Genomic DNA, 14775 nt, shown 5'->3' with positions numbered 1-14775 from the left:
CTTCGTCAAATCTCCATTTCTGTTGTACTCTCTCTCTTCCTCTGAGGACACCATTGTCATTTCTTATTACACGGTAAAATTAAAATCACAGCGGTGTGACTCACGCTTTCTTCCTTAAATATTTTTGAAAAGAATTGAAGGAATATTTACGGTCGACCACTTGGCGACATTACGTACTTGCCTCTTATGTCTCACTATAGTATTATTTACTACAAATATCATTATTTTAAAATTTAAAAACTAAATAACTACTTTTTTAGTAATAATTTTTATTACTATAGATTTAAAAAACCTTAATAGTAGATTTTTTCAATGATTTTAATTTTTACCCTATTTTACAAGTTTATTATAATTAAATTTTATTTTATTTTTGTTATTTTTCCCGTTGAGTTGGTTTTAGTCGGTTATTACGTCGATTAAGATTAAACATTGTTAAAAGATTTATAATAATATAGATTAATTTAGTAAAATTTTAGATCAATTTTAAATTTATAATAGTATACATTTGAATTATAATTAAAATTTTATATATACGATTAGATATTAAAATTAAAGTTCATGTATACTTTTTAAATTTATCCCTATATGCTTCTCCAAGGGCGAAGCCAAACAACAACTAAAATAAAATTTTCATCTTTAACTTTTTTATAATTTATAAAATTTTAGATTGATATAGGATAAATTTGTACTTTTAACTCAAGAAAAGAAAATTTTTATTTAATCTTTTAAAATTATAAAAATATAGACTATTAAAATAATAAAATTATATTTTTTTCTATCATAAAATATAAAATTCAATATCCACCTCTCAAAAATTTTTATAACTTCGTACAGATTTCCCCATAGTTTTTTCTAACAGGAACAACGAATAAAAGATGTGGTTCCTAATTTCCACCTCTACATTCCACAAAACACAAACAAGATTAACTTACGAACCCAACGAAATCATTGTCTTTGGTCGATAACCTCACATGAATAGTTAGCCAACCGACAAGTGAATTTTTAGGATAGTAAGATTGTCCTCAGACCATTTTCGTAACGATTTGATTTTAAAACTGTATAAAAAATCAACTTTCAGGCTATTTTTTAAAATTAAGTTGTCAAGTCAAAATTTAGAATAGAACGAGTAGATGTCAAATATGAAATTTTAGGATAGATTATTAAATAGAACTAATTAAATAAAACGATTAAGCTAATTTATATAAAAAATACATGGACTAAATTATAAGTGAAGTAAATATGAAGGTTTAATTGAAGTCTCAGGATAGGTCCATGTATTGTCAAGTCCTTAAAAATAATTATTACACAATAAATGAAGGATCAGTGGCCAACAATGTTATGAACAGTTGGATCCCACCATTGGTTAATGTTATGGATTAATAGCCATTGATTTTCGATTGATACTTTTAGTTAATTAAAGTTAATGGGTTAATTAGTGGGAGAGAAAATTATTTAATTAGAAATTTTATTTATCTAATTAAATTAAATTAATAAATAATATTTATTTTTGGAATAAAAAATGTATAGTAAGTTGGACTAAAACTCCTCATAATACATATGAAGGATGACAACCCTAGTATATTTAACTAGAGTGTGCCACTCCCTTCTTCTAGTTAGCTTAGGAAACTAGTTTTTCTATTAAATGGATATTATTTGTATTTTACTAATTCAACCAAATTCTCCTATCTCTTATTATAAATAGATGGTACTAGTAGAGCTATTACATGAGCTTCATACAACAATTTCAAATATTTTTATTCTGCCCGAAAATAGTGATAATTTATTTTCTAAATATAAATTCTATTTTATAAGAATAACAATTCTATCGGTTTCTATTGAGAGAATTACTTTCCTATTAAATGTGATTGTTTTTGGTTCTATATTTAATTAGTGATTGTTCGAGCCCACACTCGAAGTGATTTGTAGTACGAGAATAGCGAAGAAGGTTGTCCGGTTGAAAGTTGAGAGCGTTTAGGATCCTTTTTGCACTAAGCATGAGTACTTTTCAAGAAAATTTATTGCTATAAATATTACAAACCGGCTCGATTTTTCAAAATTTTAATTTTTTACTATGATAAAAAACCATTTTTAAACTAAATTTTTGCAACACAAGTCTTGTATAGATTTAGTAGATCAGGTCAGAAGCATCCAAAACTTAATAGCTCAGCTCGGACCAAATTTGTGCTTGTTTTGTATGTATATAATTATGACATGCATCTAGGTTGAGTCTTATGGTTTAATGTATATCTTGGTGGTTTTGGTATATTTTGATAACTTGATTCATGATGTTTTAAACGATGGATTTTGATGCTTGACTAGTAGATTGTTATGCATTATTATATGTGTTTCTTTACGCTATTTACCTTGTTAGGTGGTGACTTATTGAATATGTGTTAGGATGGTATTTGAAATATGTGATTATATGATATAGTGATGAAATTTGGTATGTTTGAGTTTGTCTTAGTTAAGGTTTGAATACATAGAAACCTATATTTTAGGTCATTTTACCTCTGAGTCTTGAGGCAGTAAGAATATATCTCAAGAACTCAATAACAAAATTTACCATTTATTGCATCTCATTATGTAAAATCTCGAGACTTACCAAGTAAGTCTCGAGACAAACTCACTTAGGTCTCGGGACAAAGTGGCTTGTGTCTTTAAACAGTGGCACATTGAAGCTAAACTAGTTTTGCTTTGTTCTAGGTATGGATACAATAATCTACTGTCTTGAGACATCTAAACATCAAAACTAGATTAAGAAAACATAGGAGGTCTTTCTTGAGGTTAGTCTTGCGACAGGAAGTCTCAAGACATAAACTCTAATGTAGCAAGACACTTCAACATCAAATGAGAAATAAAATTTATAATGTCTCGAGACATGAAGGTTGTGTCTCGAGACCCTCGATAGATTTTGAGTAAATGAGTTTGGATTCAAATTCTAACTATGTTTTTGACCTTATACAACTCTTAAATGCTAATAAGATGATTGATTGGCAAATAATTAAATTATATGTGTGTGTATAATAAGTATGTTTGAGAATCTAATTTCTTGAATGCCGCATTACTTGCTAATTGAGGGTGAATTAATCTGAGTTGCTCCAACAATGTAATGTAATATTACACATTTAGATTTGGTGATCGAGTTGGGTGTGGAGTGTCACATTTAGTGGTATTAAAACTAGATCTTAGTTGATTCTTAGACTAAACTGAGCATTAAAATTGAGTCTAAAGGTACACGCCATTATAATATTAAGTCTGAGCTGAGTTTGGATGTTAATTATGTTATTGTTTATTTTACTATAGTTAAAGATGTCTAACGAATCGAAAAATGAGATAAGTGATAAAATAGAGTTGAGAGCTTCTTTTGAGTAGAGAAAGGAGACGAGAATGAACATACGATGCTTGATAATGATCAACCAAGTGCGCGACATACAACTAGAACTGTGAGACCATGACGTGAAGGTCAGTGAGATTAAGCACTCTTAACATACTATCATGGATGTTCTGCATAGGGCTGTCAGAGTTGCACCCCAATCTGCTTCTTCGATTGGAGCCCGAAAAGCTCCAATTAAATAGCCAAAAAGTATGATACCACTGAATTTAAAGGTATGAAAGGCACAGAACCCGAAATTGCTGAGTATTGCTTAGAAACAGTAGAGAGACTATTAGATTAGTTAAGAGTGCAGAACTCGAAATTGCTGAGAATTGCCTAGAAACAGTAGAGGGACTACTAGATCAGTTGGAGAATACACCGCCCGAGCGTGTCATATACACAGTTTCATTGCTTAAAGAGAAAGCTTATCAGTGTTGGCTAAGAATGATTCACCATATCCTGGTAGAACAAGTCAGTCGGACCTTTTCTAGTGATTCATCATATCTCAAAATGTTTATTTTTTCATTTATTTTAGGATAATTTGACAATTAATACAAATTTAAAGATTAAAAAGAGTGGAAAATTAAAATAAAAAACTAAAATGATATTTATTATAAAGTTGGAGGGCTAAAAAAGTTGGTATGCCTAAAAGATATATAATTTTTAACTCGAATAAAAAAATACCAACTTATTGAAACCCTGTTGTATGCCTGTACAATCATTCACGAATTAATTAAGTAGACGTCATTGGTTTTATCTCAAGTAGATCCAACTTCTTGTTCGTATTTGAAGTAAATACGACAACATAATTTACTAAAACAACACCTAAACAGAACAGAACACAAAATTATAAAGAAAAGTAATAAATAAATAAATAAAAGCAGGAGAGATAATGTATTAAAAAATTCAAAGTTGGTTTTTGGATTTTTACATGCTGAATAATGTTGTTTTTTTCCTTAATTTGAATCATGTTGAATATGCATCGTATGTATAATATATTTAACTAAGATATGTATACAATTTTGATTTTTTTTATCCAAGATAAAAGTAAAGGGTTAATATGTAAATTATCTTTTAAACTTGTCTAAAAGTATTTAGTTGATACTTGATTTTTTTTTACCGAGTTAGAATTTAAATTTGTATTCCATCACTCATATTGGTACCTCTTTACTAACACATTTAGTTTGTACTGATGCGACGTTAATGACCAATCTTACAATGACGTGTGGTAACATCTCAATATGACATGTGGTGCACATAAATTAAAAATTAAAAATCTTTTTTAAAAATATAAATTAATTTTAAAAAGTATACTTTTTTTAGACAAACTCACATGCCAATTTAATACATTTTGATAATTTTAGGAGGCAAATAATATGTTAACTCTTCAAATTTTAATGTTATTAACAAATTGAGACATATGTAAGATGAAATACAAATTTAAATAGTAATTAAATAAAAAATTTAAATATTAATTAAATACTTTTAAAGAAATTCAAGGATAACCACATACAACCCTTTAAAAAGAGCAAGGACAGAAACGGCAAGGCAATTATTAGGCTTTGTCACGGGCGTGCAGATTGTGCAACTCTGATTTTGAAGTCTGCCAACAAGAAGCCCTGGTTTTAGGTTTTAAAACTTTTAAGCTCTATTTGGTAGGATGGATTAAATAAATATTAAAGTTTCATTAATTTAATAATTAAATAATGAAAATAAGATTCTTTAAAAAATTATGAGAAGAAGATTAATGTTTGTTGAATTTAGAAATATTTATGGATCGAGTCAGATCGGGTTAATGTTTAATTTCAAAATATTCTTTAATTTTAAATCCATTTTTAAGTCAAACCGTCTAAAAAATATGTTTTATTCTTAAAATTAAAAAATATTAAAAAATATTTTAATTATTATTTTATATATTTTATAATTAAATTTTAATTTAAAATATCTTTTATTCTTTAAATTGAGTTCGGGTCATCTTGCCCCAAAGTGAAAAAACATTTATCTAAACCTAATAAATTACAACAAACATATTTGACTAAACAGACTACTCGACCTTTGAACAAGTCTTAATGAATCAAACGATAAAAAGTTAGATAATTCTTTTAAGTAATATATTAAGTTTAAGTCTTATTAACTAAAAAAATTCCTTAGCAGGGTTGATAGGGCTGGCTCCGTAAAACGTGAAATTTATTTTTAGCTTTTTAAATTTTATATAATTTTATATTAATAAATAATAAAATTATATTTTTATTTTTAAGAAAATATAAAATTTTGATTTAATTTTTTAAATATAAATATTAAATATTAAATTGATAAAGTTAAATAAAAAAAATATTGATAACTTAGTTCCGCACCAAAAGATTTTCATAGTTTTGCGCAGTGCCTAATGTTGATTAATTATAATGAATGCCAAAAGTTAGATAGAGGGTAGCTGAGCACAGGCGGCGGGCAATAAAAAGATATGAACAAAAGGCTGAGGACCCCTGTGTCTGACCGGAGATTAATTTCTAATACGAAAATACATAGAAAATCTTCATCATAATCTAGTAATGGAGTTAAGGTTGCATGGAGTATATTCATAGATTGTACGTAAATGGTTACAGGTATTGAAATTGAGGCTTTGTTTTTAAATTAGAATGCACATCGAAGCTACGGCGTAAAATTGGAGAACCCTGGCCTGGCCTGGTAGCACTGCCACTCGCCTGCATTTTGCAGTAAAAGCTGTTGGGTGACTCAAAGCACACTCAAAGTTTGCTGGATGTTTGTAGTTCACGTGCTCCATTCACTCCTCAACACTGCCCCTTCATTTCTTTACAGATTTTCTCTATAAATAAAATTGTTCTACTTCTGCTTCTGCACCTATTCCGAGAGGACAGCTGTAATTTACAAGGAGATACCTGCGTTTTGCTGCATACGGATTTCAAATGTCCAATTATTCTTAAGCTTGGTTTCATTAAGCCATGACTTCAGCCATTCAAATTAGGCTCTCATTGTTTGAGATCACAATTATTAAATTTTAAACTTCAGTTTATTGGTATAGCTCTTGAAATTAAACCTACTTCTAGCAATTTAATGTTAAATTGATTCATGTTATTAAAATGAGTGCTTCACAAATTAAATTTAAAAAAAAAAATTTATTAATGTGACGTTTGATTTCAAGAATTATAAAATTCTAAAAAGGTAAAGATAATAATATAGCTATATTATAACTCCAATCATTATATAATATTTAGCTTTAAATTGAGAGTTATTGGAATATATCAATTAAATTTGATAATTTTCTCTGTACACAACTTGATTATATCATAAGTCGATTGAGTCTTAACTCAATTGACATGTGTATTATTGTCAATGAAGGAGGACGAGGTTCAAATGCACTAAACGCATTATCCTCCTAATTATAAGTTGAGGAGAGGCTATGGATATTTATAAACATTATATAAAAAAAACAAAAACAAATACAATTAAAACCTATAATGAGATTGTTCAAAAATTTTTAATTATATGATAAGAACTCAAGATAATCAAAAGTATAACTGTCAATTGCACTTCAAATATGTAATGAGAGAATAATTGAAAAGATATAACTGTTAAAATTGTAAATATAGTTTTAAATTATTAAATTAATAAATCATATTTAAATGATTAACATTATAAATAAAAATAAATTTTATTCAAACATAATATTTTATTATAATGAGAAAATATAACTTATTTTGGTCTAAATTTAGTAAAATATTTAATTAATTAATTAAAGATATGGACCTAATTGAACATGCTAAATGCTTCAAATAGAGACCTGATTGCATAATCAAAAATTGTTAGGTATCGAATCTAAAATGAAACCATTATCCAGTTCACCAAATTCCATCTCTGGGCAGGTGTTATTATGGCAATGCACATGGACTCTGAATATGGATTGTGTTAGATGATAGTCTGTATTTTATTTTTGAAACTATTAAATCACCATCACCACATTTTTATTTATTAAATTAGATAAATAGATTATTTAATTATCATTTGAAAAATAAATGATAAAGATTGTCTTCCAAAGTCTATAAATCTATTAATATTTAAATTTCCATTTGTTGGTAAAGCTCTTGAAAATAAAAGTTGTTTTTATAGAAAAAAATATTATTAGATCAATAAAATTTAATTTGTTGGTAAATATCATTATAGATTTTGGCCAGGCTCAATGCTTAGAACTAGCTATAGCCCCTCCCGAACCCATATATAGACAAATAATATGCTTCAATAGGCTCAAACCCACATCCTCCTTCATTGATAATAATGTTCATACTAATCGAATTAAAACTTTATCGACCAATAATAGCATTCCTAATTGTCTCGATTCAGTTAATTCTTTTATCCTTTCAATTCTGAATCTTGTAAAGTATATCCCTCTCCCTCCAAATTATATACAATTAAGCACATTAAACTACACACGATGATAAATGAATTATTTAAAAGGTTACTTTTAGCTTTTAAATGAAATAATTTTACATCTCTAACCCCGTATTATTTTGATTATATATATTTTAACATTTAAACTTCACAATATTTATAATTTTTTAAAGATTGTTACAAGATGTCTTATATATATATATATATATATATATATATATATATTAGTATAGTACAATGACATGAGAATGCCCTAATCTCATATGTAAAATTTTTAACTTCATTAAGGATCAACAACATAATTGTGTTTTTATAAATATATTTATATAATTGTTTCAAATTTTAAACCATTCTTTTTGTTTTTTTTTTAATAAAGAGAATAGGTAAAGATTGTACACAGATTAAACCTAAAATTGATACTAATTGACCTATAATCCAATTGATAAATTTTGTAAACAAACTTTGTTCATCAATTAAAAACATTCGTAAATTAAATTGCTTTTCTAACAGTAACAGGCCCTGTGTGATTTGTGTAGATGCGCAGAAGACATGGTGTTTGGGTGAATGCAAAAGGTCATTTTATTGTGTGATGAGGCGACGCAGAGGCACCAAACGTGGCTATTGTGAGGAGGAAGATGCATATTCAACGAATTAAATGAATTCAAATGGAAAAGGAAAACTAACAAACAAACGTAGTGGTAGACTGCTGGCCAACACAGGCGTTAAAGTTTGATAGTGATTTGTACTTAAAATTTCATGTACAGTCGTTTGAGTTAAGTCCTAATATTTCCCTCTCCGTACTCAATAAAAATTTTCCTACCATAAATAAGATTCGGGTGGCTTAATCTTATACGTGAGATTTTTCTTTTTCCATTTTCTGTCAGGAGCTAATTCCTCTTATCAAAGAGATGTTCATGAATTTCAGAAAGATAGGGTTGCCATTCCTTCCACAAAACCTCCAATATGACGGGATTTGGTTTTAATTGAATTAGCTGATAAGTTTGATTAATTGGTTAATCATAAAAAATTTAGTTTGATTAATGAAAACCATTTTTAAAAAAATATTAGTCGTTAATTTATTTTGTTGGGTTTATTGAAATTTAATATTTGATTGTTATTTTGGTTATTGAAATTATCTTGATATATTGACATAAAGAATGATAGGTAATGGAGATGGACGGTTCACTTTACTTAGATTAAGACGTAGAGTAATCTAGTAAGATAGTTATAATATAAGAAGGAGAAGATGGAGCTAGGAGTGAGATAGTAGAGGAGGATATGTAAGTTGCTTGTCTTCAACCTTAAGTCTTGATCCTTATTTATATGCCATCCCTATGTTGAGGTGCCATGTGTAAGGTCATTATTAGTGAATCAATAATAAGTAATCAAGTGGTTTGATGTCAAAAATTTTAGATAGGGTGATACTATAGAATGACGTAAATCATGGTGTGGTGTGGCAATGAATAAGTGACATCCTTGAAATATTTGCATGTGAAAATTTACTCGCAAATGAGACCTTTCAAACTGTCCTAACGAAATACAATTTAGTTAGCACTTAATAATTTTGAAACTTCAATTAATAAAAGTTGTATTCAATCATTAGTCGTAAGGACTGATTAAACAAGTCGCAGACAAGGAGAGTAAAGCGGTCAAAAAGATGAATTTTGAGAATTTGATGGGTATCCAACACTTCACCACAATTCACGGAATCTTGAAGATGCTTTGTTTCTGTGGCTGCTTTTTTCACCCCATAATACATAGCCCACAATAGAAAAGTAAGAAAGGACAGAAGGTTGTGCGCTCCAATAGATTCGCGTCACGGGTGGCTTTTCACTCGGGATCTCCACATCTCTCGCTTGTGTACATTTAAACTTTGGGATGGCTCCATCCCATCTGCCATTACTCTTCTCTTTCTACTAATTTCGTTTCAACACTTCATTCATCTCTCAACTTTCACACTTCAGTCAATAGCAAGCTCTACTTTCTTCCCATTCGTACTAATCATTTCATTAGTCACATTGCATGATGTGGTCTTCCAACCTTTAACAAGCTGCCACACAATCACCAAAACCAAGTCTTAGACAACTGATATCAACCCTTCTTATCAATTATACTAATCAGTTACCTTATGGCCAATTGGCAATCAAATGTAAACATGTCCCATCTTTTGGCTGAGCTGGCTGTAACAAATGGTAGGGTTTGCTATGTATTCTGCAGACGACCCCATGTGGATATTAAATTGGTGGATCAAAATGGCTTCGGCTAAAAAGTTAAGCCCGCCACCATTTTGTTTCAATCAGGGCGAAAGTAAGCAGTATAGCATCTTAAAAGAGGAAATTGGTTCCGAAATTATTTTTTCTTTTAATTTCATATGAAGGAAAGTTGGTGAGTGGAAGTGTTGTTTCGGAATGCTTTATATCCTTAAGGCGTGTGAAGAGAGCTCCTCCGGTTGGCATTTGATGATGAGGATTGGTTTGCATGGAATCATCCCAACAAAAGGGAGCTAACATTTGTGCTACATCTGCTTATTGATCTCACCATTACTTGTGATAGGAAGATTTTCATCTATACCTGTAAAACTTTTGTTTTATTCTATTTTTCACATGTCATTAAAACGATTTTACGTTTATTGAGGAATATGGTAGAAATAGGATTTATTCTTTTTTTAGCCTTCTTCACATCTTATATAACAATACTTCTACTTGGGTTTTTTTAGCCTAAGTGTTTGATACGTTGTCTTTTTTCATTAACATCAGTAAACTAGTTTTAAATTATTCAAGATCTGCAGAAGGGAAATTCAAAATTTAAATAAAAAGGGTTCATTGTTTATTAAAGAAATCAGACCTTCACTATTTCTGGAAAATATTCAAAACTGATTAACGTATATAAAAACTTAATTTAATAATACATGCAGTAAACATACCCTCTTTTAGCAATGGAGAAGATACACCCCCACCCTTTCAAGGTTTGGGCTTGGCTAAGGAGAATATCTATAAAAAAAAAACAAAGGGTTCGGCCGGGTCCAATAATCAACATGCATGATTTAATTTTTTTAAATATATTTTTTTATCTACTTTCTATCATATGAGTAGCATCACAATTTTTAATTTTTATTTTCTAATACAATACTTAAAACTATCCATTGTCACTCCTCAATCCTTAAGTAAGAGGATAATACACTTTAACATACTTAAGCCTACGTTCTCTCATATTAACAATAATACCGATATCAATTAAACTAAAATTCAATAAAAAAATTTAAAATATTTTTATGATTAAGGGATGTGAATAAAAAAATATTATATAAAAGATTGAAATCAAGTTAATTTTAATATATTCAGAAAATCTTTATAAAATTGTTAATAATAAACTAACCAGTAATCACCATATGAACTTCAAATCATCCAAATGTCTCTTTAATTATTGTGGTCTTGATACATAAAATTAATTAAATAATAGCTCAATTGAAAAGAAAAGAAAACTATAAAATATCTCAATATTTTTAAATTTCAGAATATTACATGCTTAAGTAAGCTTGAATTAATGACCTCCAAGTTGTTGGAATAGGGATGTGCTAACTAAATTAATGCTAATTAAAAGAAAATATTGTTTTTTATTAAAATTCTAAAATAAAGTATAATAATAACCATTAAAGAAAGGTCCATGAATCTCGGAGCATGACAGACGGAAAACATGTCCACAATGGACCACTAAGTGTACGGGCCTGATCTAAATGGATCGGCGAGGGAACAAATATTGACAATAAATGTAATTGTTAAATATTTTTCACTAATAATATTCAATAAATTTAGTAATAATAATAAGAGAAGAATACACTTATACCATTGTAAAATATAATTTAATACTCTTTCTTTAACTTTTATTATTAATATTTTAATAATTTAATTTTATATTTAATGTTCGATTCATGCTTGTCAGGTTTCAAGTATATAAAATTTTATTAAAATATATAAATATAGACAATATTTTAAATCGATAGTAAAAAATTTGATAAATTAAAACTTAGATACATAATAAATATATTTATATTAATAAATTTAATTATTAAAATATTAATTATAATATAAAATATATAAAATCATATTAATTTTATATCGATATAATAATATAGACAATAAATTCTAGCCATATATCCATTGCCGTCTACTCGCCACCATGCATCTACCTAGCATACAAAATGACTTAAATGGACTGCTCAGTGATTGATGAATCATAATTTTGGCATTACCTGAGCTAAGATGGTGACTCCGAGAAAAAGGCCCGGCCCATCTTTACTCTTCTGTTCTATTCTGCTCTTCTCTGCTAGTGCTACCCCACGCTATTTACCAACTTTATTTCACCATTTTAGACCTACAGAATCAAAATTATAATACGAGTCACGCAAGGAATGTGTATACGCTGAGGCCGAGAGGGTTCCAATCCCCCAATCCTCTTCCCAATCAAGCTGAAATTAATGTACAATCTTATATCCCCAGTGTGGGCCTCCTCCATCGATATTAATTTATACACCGCCAATCAAGGGTCCCTCTCTGTCTATATGGTGAGGCTTAATTGGTTTTATATCAGTCATTTTTGCCAAATTACTTCATTGTATAATTTTTTTGGCTAAAGTTTCGAGGTCTCCCAATTTCAACCGTATCTGTTTCGACACACTAATGCTAGCTGGTTTGAATCACCTTTGTTTTACAATAATTTATGCAAAATAACGAAATAATGAATGAGCCGTTCACTTTAACAGTGTCTTCTGTTCTATAATATAATCGACCTATATAGTCAATTATTGACTTTAACAATGAAACAGTGGCAAATATTAATTGCAACAAACAGAGGGCCAAACCTACAATTGACAAAGGCCCTTTTACTGGACTGATAACAGCAGTAGATGTTGCTTGCATGTGCTTGCAGATTTGCAGTTTCCTCCAGTGTTCTAAAGGCCGTCCATGTCAGAATCCAATTTTTCTAAGCCTTATGGAGAAAGTCCTTTTGTTTTATTATTTGAAGGGGTGGATGCCTCTGTTTTTCTCAGAACCAAATCACAGGGCCAATAAATATTATCGGAATTAACAATGTCTAACCACAATTTGTTCCTCTTTTTTTTTTTTTTCTTTTTTTTTTTGAAGTTGCCAGACTTTAAAAAATTACTTTGACAATCTAGATTCTCCACTGCTTTGCTCACTAATACTTTTTAAACTTTTCCTTTAGTACAGTTCTATTTTCCTATTAAATTTCCAGACTTTGATCTTCATTTATTTATTGGCAAGGGAAAGTAGAATAAATGAATGCCTGTAGTGTGCAGAGTTAGCCCCACTATCACAAATATGCAATGGCCTGGAAATGAAACATAATCTTTTAGGCAGGCAAATGGCAGGGGGTATGTGTGATGAGTCAATGTCAATGGCTTCGAAGAAAGGAGATGATCAATTTACGTAACCATGGGAATGAAGCTGCTTCCCCTGTTATAAGGTTTTAAACAAAATTAATTCATTCATGCTCAATGGGTCAAAACGATGAGATTGAACTTTGGGGAGTTTAAAATGATAACAGCAAATCACAATGTCCATAAAAGAAGAGAAGATGGCACCACCAATTTTCTCCCTCTTTTTCATGACAACCAAACAATATCTTTTGATTTATTTCTTCTTCTTCCTTTTTCCCTTTAACCCTTTTTTTTTCTTTTTTGGGTCGATATTAATACACCTAAAATGATTATACCATCCAAATTTCATTAAGTAAATTGTTTCATAACTGGACACTTACTGATAATCCATAAATGTGGAGATTCTCAAAATCTTCATTTCAATTAGTTTAGTTTTCATCATTTTGTTATGGTTGTTTTTAATAAAAGAAAAAGGATAAGGAATACAGTGATCCATAAGAATTAGATTAATAGACGTCGTTATTATTAGGAGTAAGAATTAATGATACGGTCAATATGGGCGGAAATGAAGCAACTTTATATTATATACTAACCCCCTTAAAAGCTTATAAAATAATTATTAAAGCTGGGGATTGAATCTTAATTCGATTAATATCGGGATTATTATTAAAGTAGGAGAATATAGTTTTGAGTGCGTTGAAATATATTATCCTCTTATATAAAAATTAAAAATAAATTATAAATAATTCTATATATTATATAAAAAACAGATATAATAACAACTTATAATTAAATTAATGTTAAAAAACAATTATTAAATCTATATTTCCGTTTAATGCCAGATTAAGAAATTTAGTAAAATAAATAAATCTAGAGACCAAGTAAATATTGTAATATAATAAGTTGTGAATAAAGCCAAGCCATGAGTCATGATTTCCCCTTTAGTAAAAAAAAAAAAAAAGGTGGTGGGAAGGAAAGCACATGCCAACCTTCTTGCACCGTCAATTTTCCTGAAATCGTCAACAACTTTGTATTATGATCCATTTAGCCCTATAGGATTTTAACTTTGACAGGTAGTGAGGAAAATTTCTTAAATTATATGGTATTTTCTAATCAAATGCCCTACTTGTTTACTCATTTCTTTTTCAAAGTTTTCGAACATCAAATTCTTATTTAAAGTCGAACTGGATCAAATATGTAAATGAATTAAAACTCTTCTACTATTTTTTCTTCCTTTATAGCACTCAAATTCGAGACCAACTTAACTTTAAGGAACCATATCATATATATATTCATTCCCTTGTCAAAGGGTAGCTCTCATTGTCTTTGCAATGACTTAAACCAGTTTCTATCTACAACGCTACTGTGATCCATGGTAAACAAGGAGAAGCATTTTTTTAATGGGGTGGTTTAGGGTTTAGATGATAAATCAAGGCAAGAAAAGAAGAGTAATTAAAAAATCATGGTTTGAAAACGCTGTTGGCTCACTCAGTTGGACACCACTCACTCAGCAGAGTAGGGGCAAAATTCAAACGAAGATGAGCTCTTCCAACGAGGTCAAAACCCAAAATTATGGTCACAAAAAATATAACCCAAAATT

Source organism: Gossypium arboreum, chromosome 5 (genome assembly GCF_025698485.1).
Source record: "Gossypium arboreum isolate Shixiya-1 chromosome 5, ASM2569848v2, whole genome shotgun sequence".
NCBI lineage: Eukaryota > Viridiplantae > Streptophyta > Magnoliopsida > Malvales > Malvaceae > Gossypium > Gossypium arboreum.
This window is presented reverse-complemented; position numbering follows the sequence as displayed.